This window comes from Otolemur garnettii, unplaced genomic scaffold (genome assembly GCF_000181295.1).
Source record: "Otolemur garnettii isolate 467f Iridium unplaced genomic scaffold, OtoGar3 scaffold00046, whole genome shotgun sequence".
In the NCBI taxonomy this organism is placed as follows: Eukaryota; Metazoa; Chordata; class Mammalia; order Primates; family Galagidae; genus Otolemur; species Otolemur garnettii.
In genome coordinates, this window is record NW_003852441.1 from 430,457 (window position 1) to 448,698 (window position 18,242).

Genomic DNA, 18,242 nt, shown 5'->3' on the forward strand with positions numbered 1-18,242 from the left:
GGCTGGATTTGAACCCGCCAGCTCTGGTGTATGTGACTGGCGCCTTAGCTGTGTGAGCTACAGGTGCCACCCTTTATGCCTGACTTTCTTGGTGTAGCATAATGTTTTTGAGGTTTATCTATGTTGTGGCTTATGTCAGTACTTCATTCCTTTGCATGGCTGAATAATGTTCCCTCATATGACACTGCCACATTTTCTGTATTCATTTAGCTATTGTTGGGCAATTGGTCTTCTTACATCTTTTGGCTATTGTGAATAGTGCTGCTATACGTGTTTGTATATGAGAATTTTTTTTGAGGGCTCATTTTTAATTCTTTTAAGTGTACGTGGAATTCCTGGCTCATGTGGTAACTTGGTTTAACTGTTTGGGGAACCAACCAGATGTTCTCCATAGTGTCTGCACCATTTTGCACCCCCATCACCATATGACAGTTCCATTCTGTCCACATCCTCACCAACATTCATTATTTTTTTGTTTTTTAAAAAAATTATTTTACCATTCTAGTAGGTGTAAAGTATGGTATATCACTGTGGCTTTGACTTATGTTTCCTTAACAGCTAATGATGTTGAACACCTTTTCATGCATTTTTTAGGCATTTGTATCTATTCTTTGGAGAAATATCTATTCAAGACCTTTGCCTCTTTTCAAATTGGGTTGCTGGCTCAGAGCCTGTGGCTCAAGTGGCTAAGGCGCCAGCCACGTACACCCAAGGTGGCAGGTTCGAATCCAGCCCAGGCCGCCAAACAATGACAGCTGCAACCAAAAAATAGCCAGGCATTGGGGTGGGCGCCTGTGTTTCCAGCTACTTGGAAGGCAGAGGCAGAAGACTAGCTTGAGCCCAGGAGTTGGAGGTTGCTGTGCGCTGAGATGCCACAGCACTCTACCCAGGGGGACAGCTTGAGGCTCCTGTCTCAAAAAAAAAAAAAAAATCAAATTGGGTTGCTAAGTTATAAGAGTTCTTTACATATTCTGGATACTAGACACTTATGAAATGTATGATTTGCAATATTTTCCCCTATACTGTGGGTTACCTTTTCATTCTGTTGATACAGGTTGAGTGTCTTTAATCTAAAAGTCTGAAATCTGAAATACTCCAAAATTATAAAACTTTTTGAGTGCCAACATGGTACTCAAAGGAAATGCTCACTGAAGCATTTTGAATTTTGGATTTTCAGATATGGGATGCTCAACTGGGTAAGTATAATGTAAAAATCTGAAAAAATTCAAAATCTGAAATACTTCTGGTCCCAAGTATTTTGGTTAAGGATACTCAATCTATAGTGCCCTTTGACACATGATTTTTTTCCTGTTGGTGAGATCCAATTTACCTATTTTCCCTTTTGTTGCTCATGTTTTTGGTGTCGTATCTGAGGATTCATGACCAAATCCAAGGTTATAAGATTTATACCTATGTTTTCTTCTAAGATTTTTATAGTTTTAGCTTAGGTTTTTGGTCTTTTTTACTTTGTGGGGGGACAGGATCTTGCTGTGTTACCCCAGCTGGAGCACAGTGGTATGATCATTGCTCGCTATGGCCTCCAATTCCTGGCTCAAGTAAAGAGATCATCCTGCCTCAACCTCCTCAGTAACTGGGATTACAGGTGTATACCACCACACCTGGTTTGTTTGTTTTTTTTTTTTAATTTTCTGTACAGAGAGAGAAACTTATGACTTTCCCCAGGCTGATCTCAAACTCCTGACCTCAAGCAATCCTCCCACTTTGGCCCCCCAAGGTGCTAGAATTATAGGTGTGGAGCCACTATACCTAGCCTATATTTTATTTTAAAGAGATAGAGTCTCACTACATTGCCCAGGGACAATAGTTGCAGTGACTATTGACATGTGTGTAATCGCAGTGTACTGTGGCCTCTAACTCCTAGGATCAAGTGATCCTCCCACTTCACCCTCCTGAGTAGCTGGGACTACAGGAGTGTACCACCATGCCTTCCTGAGTTTAGGTCTTTAATCTATTTTGAGCCAATTTTTTTAATATGGTGTGAGGTAGGGATCCAACTTCATTCTTTTGCATGTAGATATCAAATTGAATTCTCCCAGACCATTTGTTTTTTTGTTTTGTTTTGTTTGTTTTTTGGCTAGAGTGCCATGGCAATAGCCTAGCTCATGGCAACCTCAAACTCCTGGGCACAAATGATCTTCCTGCCTCAGTCTCCTGAGTAGCTGAAACTATAGGTGCTCACCACAATGCCCAGATAGCTTTTCTATTTTTAGTAAAGTCTGGGTCTCACTCTTGCTCAGTCTGGTCTCAAACTCCTGAGCTCAAGAGATCCTCCCAGAGTGCTAGGATTTTAGGTGTGAGACCTCACACCCATCCCAGAACCATTTGTTGAAGAGATTATTCCTTCCCCCATTGAATACTCTTGGCACCCTTGTCAAAAATCAATTGGTGGTAGGTGAATGGGTTTAGTTCTGCATTCTCAATTTTATTCCATAGTTCTATATGTCTGTATTTATGCCAGTACCACACCATTTTGATTATTATAACTTTGTAGCAAGTTTAAAATTCAGGAAATGCAAAGTCCTTTTCCTTTTCACTTTGTTCTTTTCCAGTGTTGCTTGGCTATTTGCAGTCCCTTGCAATTCCATATGAATTTAGAACTAGCTTCTCCATTTCTACAAAAAAGACTCTTGGGATTTGATATGGATGCATTTGAATGTGTAGATTTCTTTAGGTAGTATTGGCATCTTAACAATATTAATTCTCCTAATCCGTGAACACCAGATGCCTTTCCATTTATTTATGTCTTCTTCAATTTATTTCAGCAATTTTTTATCCTTGTTGGTTTTAATTACTGTAAATGTTTTCTTCCAGTCTACAATTTGTCACTTAATTTTTTATGAGGGAGACTTCAGGAAGCAGAACTCCTTCCTATCTCTACAGTCGGAGCCAGTGCTGCTCTCGTTCAACTCCTCTTTCACAGGCTTTTCCTTTTACTTCATGTCTGGGGCATTGAGGGTCATTTACAACATCTCTTCTGCCCCAGGGTCACAATAAAAATGAGCCAATATTTATTTCTATTAGCTTTATCGAGTACATAGTTTTACCTTTTCTTTCTTTCTGTCTTTCTTTTTTTAGAATCTCTCCCTTTAATGTTGTATTTGGGAAGAGAAAACTAAAATTCAGGGCAAACACCCAGAACACAGAGAAGGTTGGGAGTTTTATAAAAAGGAGAAATGTTAGCTATTGCTCTTCCAGAAGGTCCATTGGCACTGGTGAGGGTTCAGAGTGCTGGCAAGTTCCACCCATAGCAGCAATGGTGGGTGACCATCCTGGACTGGAACAGGTTATCTCAGAGGCTGAGAATCTTCCTCAGCTGGGTAATCAGTAACTGATAATTTTCATTGAGCTGGTACCAAGGCACAAATCACATTTCTGAATTGTACACCAACTTGACCCAACAGTATTTAAGTTCTTTAAGGGACATGATGGGCACTTTGGTCCCTTCCTGAAACACCCTGCGAAAGCCCTGATGTATTTCTGGGTGATATATGTAGTAGAGGCAGGCAGCAAAGATGGTCAGGCCCACGTTTGGGTTACTGGTCAGAAAGTTAACCACATGCCATGCACAGTGAGCTCAGGAACTCCAGGATGTGTACCAGGTGACCTCATAGTGGTGGTCAGGGGGACCTCCTTCTGGAACTAAGTCAGGAAGCCCACTTCTGCATGAGGAGAGGTCCCGGGAAAGACCTCGTTTTGGAAGACCCCCCTGTGAAGCACAGCCAGGTGCCCTTCTGACCACGGAAGGCAGGTATGTGTTGAACTGCTTGTAGAATGTGTTTGGAGACATTCGCTCCATCGGGTCACTGAGAATCTCATTCAGCTGGGTGACGGAGAACTCATAATTTTTCTTCAGTCTGTTCCAACGTGTGACCCAATGCATTCCCCTGTGGTCCACAAAGTTTTCCCAATAGTGTTGAAATTCTTTAGAGGATATGATGTACATCTGAGTCCCTTCCTCAAATATCCTGAGCAGCCCCTGGCGGTAATACTGTGTCCAGAAGTGGTAGAGGCGGGCAGTATAGATGGTCAGGCTCACGTTTTCATGTGTGGCCAGAAAGATGGCCACTTGCCATGGCACAGTTGATGCAGGGACTTCAGTTGCTGGTGGTTGTTTTCACCTCGAAGCCCAGCCAGATATCATTGCGGTGAGAGAGGAAGGGTCTGTTGTTAAAGTGGTTCACTCCATCGGGCCTCTGATCTGTGGAATCATCCTGCAGTCTTGTCTCTGCTCTTCTCTTTGTCTGGGGCAGTAAGGTTTCGGTTTCTGCTTTGGTGGCCCTTGGGGTAAGACACCCCTCCCTAAAGTCAGTTTTACCTTTTCCAGTTGTATCTTTTATTAATTGGGACTCTTCCTTTGCGATGGTGTGAGGTGGGGTCCACTTCGTGTTCCACAGAGTAAACCATCACAGTGAGACCACCCTTTCCCCCACATGTAATCCCACATAGACACCCAACACTAGGTGAATGGAGATGAGAATGTGATGGGTGCCACTTGTAGGGTTCCAGGAAGGGGACAAGTAATGATCTTGACCAGCAGGGACAGATCAAGGTGTTCAATTAAAGTCACATGAAGGCTTGGCGCCTGTGGCTCAAGCGGCTAAGGCACCAGCCACATACACCTGAGCTGGTGGGTTCAAATCCCCAGCCCGGGTCCGCCAAACAACAATGACGGCTACAACCAAAAAATAGCCGGGCATTGTGGCAGGTGCCTGTAGTCCCAGCTACTTGGGAGGCGGAGGCAGGAGACTTGCTTGAGCCCAGGAGTTGGAGGTTGCTGTGAGCTATGATGCCATGGCACTCTACCCAGGGCGACAGCTTGAGGCTCTGTCTCAAAAAAAAAATAATAATAATAAATAAATAAATAAATAAAATAAAGTCACATGAAACAGAGCACAGTGCTGGTAAAAAGCCACACAAACCACACTGCAAGCTTTTACATGTCTAGATATATAGCTAAGGCCCAAATGTTAGCCTCTTTAATTGGGATCCCCAGCAGGGGAGGGGACAGGAGAGGACTGGAGGCATTGAGAACAATCACAAATAAAATAAAATGAGAGAACAATGACTTAGCTCCTGCATTGGCAGGAGGGAACGAGAAGAAAAGGAAAGCCCCTCTCCACATGAGGTGCTCCAACCAGGATCTGGTGTGAGTCTGAGGGCCCTGAGTGAAGGAGGAAAGAGCTCTCTCTCCTAGTCCCCTACCCGAGTAGTCATGAGACCAAGGTTCAAAGGGCCTCTAAGGAGTTGGATCAGGGGTTGTCGTTACAGCCAGGAAGGCGCCTTAGGAACCAACTATTTTTCCGATATTGCAATTGAGGACGAGAGGTGCCAGATGTGCCCACACTGCCCCCATGGGCCTGTCTGGAGCTGAAACTCCAGCCCTGCCTGGGATCTTTCCCCTACAGACTGCCCTTGGACCAGAAGCCATTGGCCAAACCACCACAATCCCCTCTGGCCACTCTGGCCCAAGCCCAGGCTCTATCCAGCCCCAAGATGGGCCCAGTGATGAAAGAGCTGCCCCTTCCCTTCATAAGCAGCCACCTAGAGGGCCAGTGCTGTCCAGTCCTTCTCCCTGCAGGGCACATGTCCCCCTCAGACCCCAGACCCTCTGATGTTAGGGGTCTCTGTCATCCTGCATTTTACAGATGAGGAAACTGAGGCCTGAAGTTTATACAAGGTCACATAGCAGAGCTGGAATTTGAACCAGAGGCCTCCAGAGAGGGTTCTTTCAACACACTGGGGCCTGGAAAACCTCACAGTCACCATCTGCTCAGCAACAACACAATCCCTTTGACCGGGAACTAGAATGTTCCAAATCTAATAGCCTTGGACTCTTTGGGCCCTTAAAAGTGCAGAGTCCATCCCTGGATGTGGGAGACCTGCCCGGACACAGGCCTAGCCCTCTGTGGGCTGTGCAGGGTTCCACCATGCAAAGTCACAATTCACTTATCCATCTCCTGACGGTAGCCATTTGAGTTGTTTCTGAGTTGTGCTATCACTAGCAGTGCCATGGAGAACATTCGGGGTCCTGCCCCCGGAATATGTGTGTCTGCAACGTTGTCTTCTCTGGGCTCACCCAGACCTCTGGAATCTGGCCCTTTAACAAGTGTTTCCAGGAGATTCGTGGGCACACCGAAGTTCCAGAAGGAGAAAGGCACAACTTCACCTTTACACACAAGGCCCAGCTGTCCTCTAATATGGCTACACCAGTTCATATCCCGCAGGGGGTGAGGGGCCCTGCTGCTCAGCCTCCTCAATCGTACATGTTATTGTCACACTTACTTTTTCCCAATCTAGTACATGTGTGCAAACCAGTCCCGATCATAGTATCCTTCACTTAATATTTTTCGTTTGATTCACTTCTTAAAATTCAGCCTCCACCACATCGGATCACAGTTGATACTAGATGCATATTTTTTTCTACCAGGTATTTTAAAAAATGCTAAGCTTCCAAATGTTTCTCCTTGTGTCACTGAAAATCACAGCTCCCACATTGAACTTTGGAGCCACTGGTCTCTACATGGGCTATGGTTTCTCTCCATTCTCTGTGGCCCACTGCCACCCCCAGGAGAGCCCTGCCCCAGAAGCAGCAGCAGCAGATGTCCTCATGGACAGCAATTTTCAAGCCAGCTGAGCCCAGAGGCTGGGCTTCCCGCATGATGGGCTCATGGAGCACTGCCAGTGGGGCTGCCACTGTGGGTCTCAGCTGGCCTGCAGCAGCTGAGGAGGCTTTTGGAGTGGGGGCTCATGACCTGGCCTCCCCAGAATAGGTTGGACTGCCCTAGACTACTGGAGTCTGTCAAGAGAAGCCATTTATGGCAAGAGTGGGGTGAGGGCTTCCAGGACAGGTACAGAGAGCAACTTACAATCCCTCTGGTGCCCTGGAGCATCTTGCCCCAGCCAGGAAAACCTTGCCTTTAGGGGGTTGAGGAGAATGGTCACTTCAGTCCTCAGCCCAGCCCAGCCAGAGCCCTTGCCGGGCTGGAGACAGCCTCTGAGCCAAAATGGTTTGGGTAAGTCGTGGGAACATTCTGGGAAATCCAGTCCAAGGACTACAGGAACCACCAGGGGGTCAACTCAAGTAGGGGCTTCAGCCCTGCCACTTCTTGTCAGAGTGACCAGTCTCTAGCAAGGCAGCTCAGGCATCTGGGGCTCTGTGTCTCCCAGGTAAAACAGGACTAGGAATACATATATCCAGGGGCCGCTGGAGGAGAAAATGAGACTCCATGAGCGAGTGAGCCATGCCAGGCCCAGGGGTCTCTGAAGCAGTGATATATTTGGGAAGTGACCCACACCCAGGAAGCACTGGCAGGAGACTGGGGCAGCAAGGCAGGGAAGGGGAAACTCAGTAAAGGGAACATCCTCAAGCCATAGGCCTGGCAGAGGCAGAATGGAGCACACCCCTCCAACGTCCCGCCCGGCTGGGGCATTTACTCACCTACTGCCATGGGCACCGGTTGAGGGTTGCTCCTAGTGGATAGAAAGCCCCACCATTGACCCTGCCCCTCCAACAGCCTGAGACAACCCACAGGCCAAAAGCCACAGGGCTGAGAGCTCAGGGAGGTAACTATTGGGTCACAGCTGGGCACTGGTGAGCTCAGGATCCAGGCAGGTCCAGAGCTAGTTCCTGACTCTGCCACTTCCTGGATGGTGACCATGGGTGAGTGACTGACCCTCTCCACGTGGTTACTTTTTGAAAATGAGTGATGCCTTGTTGAGCAGTTAGGAGGATGCTTAGCACAGTGAAGGGTCCTGGAATATGCTGGATACACATTAGTTATTGTCAAACATGGTTGTGGGAGCACCCAAAGGACCTTTGTTAGGCACCAGCTATAGTCCCTGACACCTGCAAAGAGAGACTGGAAGAGGCAGGGAAAATGTGTGATAGGTGCAAAGCCTCCGATTTCAGCACCGGGGTGTGGAGACGGGTGGGGAGACACCTGGCTGAGGCTGGCCTGGCTCACCAACGCTGGGCAGCTCCTTTCTAGCAAGGTCCCACGCTGCATCCCTGCCAGCTTCCAGGAAGCAGGCAGCCTAGGGGAACAACAAGTCCTTGGAGCAGCCCTCCTGGGGACCAGACATCAGGGCTTGGGAAGCTTGTTTCATGGGGCCTAGAGGAAGAATGGAGCCCAGGACGCCAGTGTCTAGGAGGAGGTTGTCACTCAATGACCAGGGAAGGACACTTTGCTGGTGTCACATAGTAAGAAGTAGGAGACGAGGACAGGAACTGGGCCCTGACAACACACATCCCCATTCCTGCACTTGCCACAGCACCCTGACTGAGGAGCACTGTCACTGACCAGTGACAGGGTAGGACTACACTGGGAGGCCCCCAGCAAACAGATCTGCCCAGGGTGGGGGAGAGTCCCAGCCAGCTAGGCTCTATCCGGAAGATAGAGGTGGGACCAAAGCCTCACTCCCCAGGTCTAACTGTTTGTAATGTTGCCCAGTATGGGGTCAGCAGCCAAGGCACACAGAGAGATCTGTCAGTGGCTTGTTCATTTATTTCTTGGTGAAGAATAAATTGTTCATCTTGGAGGACCTACCAGGTGTCAAGCTCTGGGTAGGGCTGCTCAGCCTCCCCATCACTTCCTCCAGGCTCTGTCTTAGTGGTCCCTGTGTCTGAAATAGCACCTCCACCTGTGGTAAACACTCTGAAAAGTTGCCCTCAAAAGACATCCACGTCCTTCTCCTGAGACCCTTGAAGGTTTCCACTAAGGTGTGAATGTATGTTATGTGTTTTAATCACTAACTCCTGTGACAATTGGAAGTGGGGCTTTGGGGAGGTAATTAGGATTAGATTAGTCATCACACTGCATCGCATGATGGAAACAGTGTCTTTGTAAGAAGAGGTACAGACACCTGAGGTGACTCGCCTCTGCTGTCCTGTGCCAGGTCACGATGCAGCCCCAAGCCTCTCACCATATGCCGACATCATGTTCTTGTATTTCCCAGCCTCCAGAACCATGAGCTAAATAAACTTCTGTTGTTTGTAAATCACCAGTTTGTAGTATTCTGTTACGCACACAGAAAACAGACTAAGAAAATCAGTACCAAGGAGCAGAGCCAATAATGATACCTGAAAATGTGGAAGCAGCCCTGAAACCGAGTAATGGGTTCTGTTACCCCAAGGGGCTGGAAGAATTTGGAGGAGCAGCTAAAAAAAAAGCCTTTAATTTGCCTTGGACACAATGCTTCAGGCAATTCTGGTGGGGGCTCAGAAAACAAGATGACCAGGAAAAGTCTGGAGCTCGTAGAGTAGTTGTGACCAGGATGCTGACAGAAATATGGACAGTAGGCTCAGTGCCTGGTTACAGTGCCAGCCACGTGTACTGGGGCTGGCAGGTTGAAACCTGGCCCCGGCCTGCTAAACAACAATGACAACAACAACAATAGCCAGGTATTGTGGCAGGTGCCTGTAGTCCCAGCTTACTTGGGAGGCTGAGGCAAGAGAATCGTTTAAGCCTAAGAGTTTGAGGTTGCTGTGATCTGTGACACCACGACACTCTACCCAGGGCAACAGCTTGAGACTCTATCTCAAAAAAAAAAAAGAAAAGAAAAGAAATATGGACAGTAAAGGCCATTCTGATGAGGTCTCAGGGTGGAACTGGGGAACAAGGTGTCAGATACAGGAGGAAAGGTCATTTGCCAAGAACTTGTCTGGATGATGTCCATGCCGAGGGCTTTATGAAAACATAACTTAGGAACAAATTAGGACCTCTGGCAGAAGAAATACTAAGCAGCAAAGCATTCAGGCTGCTGCACAGCTACTTATAACTACTTACATTAAGCTGCAAGAGGGGAAAAAATTACTTAAAGATGTAGTTTATAATCAAAAGGGAAGTAAAGCAGAAAGATCTGGAAAACTCCCAGCCTGGCCATGTAGAGTGAAAAAGCATGTTCTGGAGAGGAAACCCAGGGTATGGCCCCGAAAGTGTTCACTAAGAAGATTAGTACAGAGAGAGGGAAAAGACCCCAAAGGCATTTCAGGGAACATCAAGGCTGTACCCCCATCACAGGCCCAGAGGAGAGCAAAATGGTTTTGAAGTCAGGCTGGGGCACCCCTCCCAGGCTGATTGCCCAGGGCCCCTGGGGTCTCTGCTCTCTGCATTCTGGCACAGCACTCCTCAGTCCCCCTAGCTGTGACTTAAGTGGCCCCAGGTGCAGCCTGACCAAGATAATATAAGCCACAAGCCTTGGCAGTGTCCACGTGGTGCTAATTCTGCAGGCTCATAGAAGGTATGGCAGCCTCCACTTAGATTTCAAAGGATGTATCAAACAGTGGGAGCCCAGTCAGAGACTCATCACTGAGTCGGAGCCACTGCCCAGAGCCCCAATGCCTCGTGAAGCTGTGACAGCAGGGCCACCACCAAGACCCCAGAACTGTAGAGCCACCAGGGTACAGTGCTAGGCTAGGAGAGCTGAATTGTGAGCTGGTCCCAGCAAAGCCATCAGATGGAGCTGCCTGAGGCCTTAGGAGACACCCCCCAGCTGTATGTCCAGGAAGCAGCACACTGAGTGAAAGACTATTCTGTAGTCTTAAGATTTAATGTCTGCTCTGTTGGGTTTTGGCAGCCCTTGCTTCTTGCCTACCTCTGCCTTTCAGGGGTGGGAGTGTCTGTCCTGCCTCTGCATCGTCACCCTTGCATTTGGAAGGAGATTGTTTGATTTCACAGGCTCACAGCTGGGGGAAATTTGCCTCAGGATGAATCATGCCTTAGCTGATTCAAATGAGATTTTGGATTTAGGATTTAGGAGTTGGTGCTGGAAGGAGTCAAGATGAGTTAAGATTTGGAGCTATCAGATAGAATGAATGTATTTTGTATGTGAGAAAAATATGAATTTTAAGGGTAGAGTGCCTGATCTGAATGTGTCTCCCAAATTTTATGTATTGGAAACTTAATCACCAAACTCCTATGCTGATTGGAAGTGGGCTTTTGGGAAATGATTAGGATTCAATAAGTCATCACAGTGATGCCTGATGATGGGACCAGTGGCTTTATAAGAAGATAGATCTGAGCTGACACAGCTCCCCAGAACTGCCAGCGGAATAAACCTATGTTTGTAAATTACTCTGTCTGTAGTATTCTGTTACAGTAACAGAAAATAGACTGAGATGGTTTTCTTATATGGCAAGGTGGGGGTGTCTTGCAGGTGGAACTGAGAATTTTGAGGTGAGATTGTCCTGGATTATCAAGGTGGGTCCCATATATAATCACATGTGTTCCTATAGAAAGGGGTGGGCAGAGGAGGTGACCAGACAGACCACACACACAAAGGAGACAATGTGAAGACAGAGCTGAGACAGCTTTGAAGATGCTGGCCTTGAAGACTAGGGGTGTGTGACTGCAAGCCAAGCAGGCCAGCAGCATCTGGAAGCTGAAAAAGGCAAGAACAGATTCTGCTCTGGAGCCTCAGAGGGAGTACGGCCCTGCAGACGCCTGGATTTCTGCCCAGTGGTACTGATTTGAGGCATCTGGTCTCCAGAACTGTGAGGGGAAAAATTTCTATTGTTTGTAGTAATTTATTACGGCAGGAAATAGTCTCCCTTCCTATGCTTTACCAGGCACCAGCACATGTTCTTATCAATTTAGTCTTTGTCGCTCCCAACCAGAAGGTGAGCCCCAAGGCAGGCCGGTCAAGGGCCTGGTTTCTCACTGCACTTGAGGGCTCCAGTGCCCAGCACAAAGTGAATACAAGAGTGAGGGAGGGAATGAATGAATGAATGGACATTTTCATTTTTCATTAGTACTAATAACTTTTATATAAATGTGGACCTTAGGCATATGCTTAGAAAAAAATCACAAGGGGATTCACACCAAATTCCCGCCAGCACTTAGCCCCAGGAATGGGACTACAGAAAACCTCCTGTTCTACAGTAAACACTTTTGAGAAATTTAACAACCTCTGTTGATTTTGAATCAACGAATCAAATAAGAAAGGCAAATCATAAAGAGGGAAGTAGCAGCATTTTCTCCAGAAGTCCAATTTTCTATGGAGTTGGGGTCAGAACACCTGCTAAGTGAGCCGGAGGAGCCCTGGCCTGGGAGGAGCCTCACCAGCCCGGGTGCACCTGGGGCCTTCACAGGCAATCTCAGTTCCCACTGTCTACTCTCCACTTTGATTTGGATGAGAGAAGGGCCCCCAGAGGCTCTCTGGGAATATAGATGCTGAGAGCTTGGGTTTTACTGGACAGGTTTTCCATCATTGACAAAATGCTCCATGCCAGGCACTGTGGACTGATTTAAATCCTCTTGAAAAAAATCCCAAGATTTTTTACCAGTTCCCAACTTATGGGGGAGGAAACAGGGGTGACTTGCTCCATGTCACAAAACTGGCAGGTGACAGAGCTGAGAATAGGTCTCCAATCTACGCTGACCCTTCTCATGAGGCCATGCTATACCCACATGCCTGTGAGCCCATCACTGAGGTCAGAAAGGATTTTCCACACTGGGGTGATGCTCCATCTGGCTGTTCCTGAGCCCTCTGAACCCGGTCTGGTGTCTATTCCCCAACCTCTTGAAAATGCCTGTGGGAGTTCAAGTCAGCCTCCTCAATAACAGGCAAACACTGCCACCTGGTGGGAGATGGGGGAAATGGTCCTCAGATCCCATAAGGTTTGAGGCCAAGGGCAGAGTTATTTTATTTGAATTCATAAGAGGGCTGCAAGAGAAGGCCCAGTATGTTACCACAGTTGAAAATAGAATGCTGGTCCTGCCTGGGTGCTTCTGACAGCGAACTCAGACTTTTGGAGTGCCATCCCATATGGTAGCCAGTCCTCTCCACAGTATCCTGCCAGGAGATCTTTAAGCCTGACCTTTAATTCCTGCTGGGCGTGGGGAGCTCATTCTCTGTAGGTCTTCATCACAAAGTTCCTCCTGCTCTCTCCTGGTCACATCCACCCTTTGCTTTTCCTCCTACCTCCACGAAGAGCTCATCCAACTCCTTTGCTCTCTGATAGCCCTTCAGAGGATCAGAAGAAGTTCCATGTTCTTCATGAGGACTGAGCATCCTCAACCATTGCTCTTGGTTCAGGAGCTGGGCTGGCCACTGTAAGGCTGTGCCCCTTGGCTTTTCTTGGCCTGTGAGAGCTGGTGGTTGGGGAGAGAGGGCGTGAGGGGCAGGGCCACCTCGATTTGCTGTTCCTTCCAGCTGGCATGCTCTTCCCCTGACACCTGCCGTGGCTGAAGTCTTCTCACCATGTGAGGACTTCTCTGACCACTCTGGGCTAAAGTAGTCTCCCCAGGCACACCCTCTGCCATCATCCATTTGGTAGTCCCACTATCTAAAATTACATAAATTACGTTACATTTTTGCTGCCTATTCTGCCTCCTTCCCTGCCCCAACCATGAACTTCAAGGTCCAGGATTTTGCCTGCTGTGCTGGGTGTTGTGTCCAGGGCCCTGGGCACAGCAGTCAGCATGTGCTTACTCAAGCCTCAGCAGGACAAGTTCTCCCTTGAGCAGCAGAGCCCAAGAAGGATCTGAGGGGAAATCATTAATTTGGGGGATTGTCAAGGATTGAATTTTGTCTCCTCAAATCCTTATGTTGAAGTCCTAACCCCTGAGGACTCAGAAATACAGTCATCCTTTGGTATCCTCAGGAGATTGGTTGTAAGGCCCCCTCAGATACTAAAATCCACAGATGCTCAAGTCCTGATATAAAATGGTATAGTATTGTCACATAATCTACACACATTCTGTGGTATATTCTAAGTCATCTCTGGCTTCCTTACAATACCTAATACGATGTACATCCTACCAAAACAGTCGTTATGTTGGTTTTTTATTTGTATTATTTTTATTGCTTTTTTTTTATTTTTTGGAATATTTCCTATCCAATGTTGGTTTGACCCTGCAACCTTATGTGGAGACAGGGTCTTTATAGACTTAAATGTTAAGATTTAGAATAAAGTGAGGTCAGTAGGGTGGGTCCTAATCCAATGCAACTAGTGTCCTTATAATAAGGGGAAATTGGGACACAGAGACATGTGGAAAGGAAAGAGGAGGTGAAGACACAAGGCTAAGGCACCCTCTAAACTCCAAGGGGAGGCCCAGAATAGACCCTCCCGCACAGCCCTGGGAAGGAGCCTGCCCTGCTGACGCCTTGACTTCGAATTCAGGCCTCCAGGCTGTGAGACACTGAGATTCTGTTGACGGTGTTCTGTTACACCCATAGCACCTGCTACAGTGGGAGTTTGGAGGCCCTACTTCAGGTAAGGAGTGGCTTGTCCACTGTCACTCAGAACCAGTCAGGCCACAGACCTGGTCTCACAAATCTTTGGGGCTCAAGCCCCCAGTCCAACACCCCCCCTTCACTTCAGACACCAGTGGCCTGAATAATGGGCCCCTGACCCAGAGCCGGAACTAGAGGACCCTGCACCTGGCTCTAGCCAGCCTGGGGAGGAGAACGGAGGGACTTACCCCCTCCTCCCATGTGGGAGCAAGGCAGGTAGTGGGGCCTTTGGAATACCTGGGGCTGGGCTGACCATCACCACCCCAGCCAAATATGTGGGACATTAAACCCCACACGGCTCTTGCCAGGACAGCAGCTGAGGGACCCGCTGCAATCCCAGCCCTGGGCAAGCTCAGCATCCTTGGGTGACGGGGAATGTTTGGAGACAACAGCAGAGGAACCACTCTTATTCCTGGGTCCAGCGATGCCTCGGAGGCTGCCGGAAGCCCAAGGAGGCCCCAACCAGGTCAGGGTCCAGCAAGTCTTCCTGGAGGAGGTGACAATTCCCGGCATGAAGTCTTGAAGAGCAAGGACGCATTTACGCCACAAGGCGACAGAACTTCCCACCCGCTAGGTGGCGATAGCGAACAAACGGAAATGAGCGGTGAGCTGCGAGGAAGTGGAACCGCACGCGGGCGGCGGGGGCGGAGGACTGCAGCCTCTGGGAAAGCCGAGTGTTAGTCACTCCTAAAGGTAAATACGGAGTGACGGCGGGACCCACAATCCCACTCCAAGGTATGCACTGAGAGGACTGAAAGCACCGTCCACAAGAGCGTTCACAGCAGCTTTAGTTCTAATAGCCCCAAAGTGCCGACGACCCAGCATCCGTGGATGAATGGGTTACAAAATGGGGCACGTCCATGCGGGAGATATTATTCAACCTTAAGCATCAAAGGAGGTAGAAAGATAAAAGACTGAATCCTGACCCACGTACAGCAGGGGCAGACCTAAGCCCAAGCCGCAGACAGGAACGGCTACACAGTGCGAGATGCCAGAAACGAGCAAAGCCATGGGGACTCAGGATTGCCAGGGGCTGTGGCTTCAGCTTTCCCCTTTGGGGTAATAATAATATTCTGGAACTGGAGAATGGTGGTTGTACAACATTGTGAATATTCCCTACCACCACTGAATTGAACACTTTAAAATGACTAAAATTGTGAATTTTATGTGATGTGAAATTTGCCTCCATTAAAAGTTTAAGAAGGAAAGAAAAAAGGAGTTAACTGCAAAGAAAAGGAGAAAGAGGCTCAGCGCCTGTAGCTCAAGCAGCTAAGGCACCAGCCACATACACCAGAGCTGGCGAGTTCGAATCCAGCCCGGGCCTGCCAAACAACAATGACAATTACAACCAAAAAGTAGCCTGGTGGGTGCATGTAGTCTCAGCTACTTGGGAGGCTGAGGCAAGAGAATTGCTTGAGCCTAGGAGTTGGAGGTGCTGTGAGCTGTGATGCCACAGTACTCTACCCTAGGCAACAGCTTGAGGCTCTGTCTCAAAAAAATAAAAAAAAAAAGAAAAGGAGAAAGAGCATACCAGGCAGATGAAAGGCCACCAGAGAAGCTTGAAGCCACATGACACCTTCCAGGAACTGCAAACTGTCCAGAGTGGCTGGCCGAGAGAGCAGCCTGGGTGTGCCCTGAGTGCCAGGAAACGGGGTTAGAATTTAATCTGATGGTTATACACAGCCCAAGGTGGGTCCTGAGCAGGGGAATGGAGTGTCAGAAAACTCCAGGGCTGCCAGGGAGACAAACAAACAAAAAACAACTTTGGGAGGGGGACACAATTCAGCATGTGACTCCCACTATACTTCTGAACCCCCACCTCTCTGGCTTGGTTCCTACCCACTTAATAAAAATACCTGCCCCAAAGTCACCAGCCACCTTCTGGTGCCAAATCCCTTGGACAGAGGCTGTTTTGTCCTCTCTAGCTGGGTCCTTCAACAACATGTCACCCTGGAGGGGAGAGGGAGGAGAGGTAAGGCTGAGGAAGTCCATGCCTGGGGGAAAAATGTGGGAGAAGAGGGAGAGAAAGGGGTGAGACTGGCAGCCGGTTGAGACTGTTTGTTTGTTTGTTTGTTTGTTTTTAGAGACAGAGGAGACTCTCTTGCCTCAGCCACAGGCACTGCCCCCCTCCCAAAGTTTTGTGTTGAATTCCTAACCCCCAGTAACTCAGAATGTGACTGTATTTGGAGGAAGGGTCTTTAAAGAGATAATTAAGTTAATGAGGTCATATGGGTGGCCTTAATCCAATATAACTGGTGTCCACATGAGAAGAAGAAATTTGAACAGACACGTACTGAGGGAAGACTGCATGAAGACACAGGGAGAAGAAAACACCATCTACTAGTCAAGGAGAGAGGCCTCAGAAGGAAACCCTGCCAACACCTTGGTCTTGGATTTCTAGCCTCCGGACTGTAAGAAAACAAACTTCTGTCCTACTCAGGCTGTGGTACTTTGTTGTGGCAGCCCTTGAAAAGCAATACAGGAGGTGAGTCAACAATGCTCTTAAAGAATTTTTACAGAACAATTATAAATGCTCAACGTACACATGAAGTGCAAAGTGCACATGGGTGCTCAAGAGTCCTGAAGAAAGAAAAAGCAACATAAAAGAAACAAGGATTCTGTATTAAGAACAGAATGTCAGGCCAAGGCACGGGCACAGGTGCCTCATACCTGTATTCCTCACACTTGGGCAGGAAGATTGCTTAAGGCCAGGAGTTACAGACCAGTATGAGCAACAGAACATAGAAAAAATCAGCTGATCATGGTAGTCTCAGCCTGTACTCCCAACTCAAGAGGCTGAGGCAGGAGATAGAGCCCAGGAGTTTGAGGTTGCAGTGAGCTATGATGCCACTTCCCTCTAGCCTGGATGACACAGTGAGACTCTGTCTCAAAAAAAGAAAAAAAAGAAGAGGAAAAAATGTCACAAATTAGTAAGAACCTCATTAACATCCCCAGAAAGGTGAGAGAACTATAATCATAAATCAAGAACGTATCACTACAGTCATCTTCAAAGTCCTCTCCTTGGGGAGCTATGCACCAGCACCAGTCACCTTTCAAAGCAATTTTGGAACTCTTTTTCTGGAATGGCCATCAGAGTTGTTGTCATATTTGTCGGGGTCCTACCTCGACAGCAGTGTCCACTGAGACCTGTGGAAACTGGTGGTGATTGAAGAAATACAGAGTTAGAAATGACAGTAAAGAAAGAGACATGAGACATAGAGTAGAATTAAAGGTAGGAGCTCAGGGATCCATTGCCCATTTGTGGGTTTCTGGCAATGGCCCAAAGTGTTTGCTCCGCTCTGATTTTATTGAAGTCTATTTGCCCAGAGGGTAAGAGGAGGAAGGGAACAAAGATGTCAACAGTTTCTCACATTGAACATATCAGCTCCTATTATTATTATTAACCTGAAGGGTAGCCTTCAGTAATCTGAAATCTGAGAGCCTTGTATTGGGAAAGCCTCCTGCTTCAGGTCACACACAAAGATTTCTAGGGTGGTGTTAAGCTCTGCTAGTTCTCTGTGGAGTAAAAACACCACTAGCATTAATTTCCTCGGAGGATTCGGTGGGAGGGAGGCATTTTCCTCCCATCACCACCACACAGGATTCTCCTCTGCAATAAGGGATATAAGCTCTTCTGCCCGTATCTCAGAGCTCGAGCTACTCATTTAAACCATGACCTGATTCCAGTGGAGGGTGAGAGCTCTGAAGGGTCTATGTGGGTACTGAGGGGGGCACAAAGTGGGAGCTGCCTGCTCACCCTCCACAGCAGGAGGCAGGTGAACACCATGAGCTGCCCAGCCAGGCAGCCAAGAGACCAGCCGTTAGATACTCAGGCACAGTGATCACAAAAACCCACTCAAAAGTTCTGAGAGCAGGGAGGTATCTGTAACTCAGAGGGTAGAGTGCCTGCCATATACACCAAGGCTGGATGGTTCAAACTCAGCCCGAGCCAGCTAAAGCAATAATGACAACTGCAACAACAACAA

The 18,242-nt window shown here is 47.9% G+C and overlaps 1 pseudogene; it reads right to left on the minus strand.

Moving 5' to 3' along the window:
- Positions 1-3,595: 3,595 nt before the first annotated feature.
- Positions 3,596-18,242, minus strand: part of LOC105887097 — a 42,186-nt pseudogene continuing 27,539 nt past the window's right edge.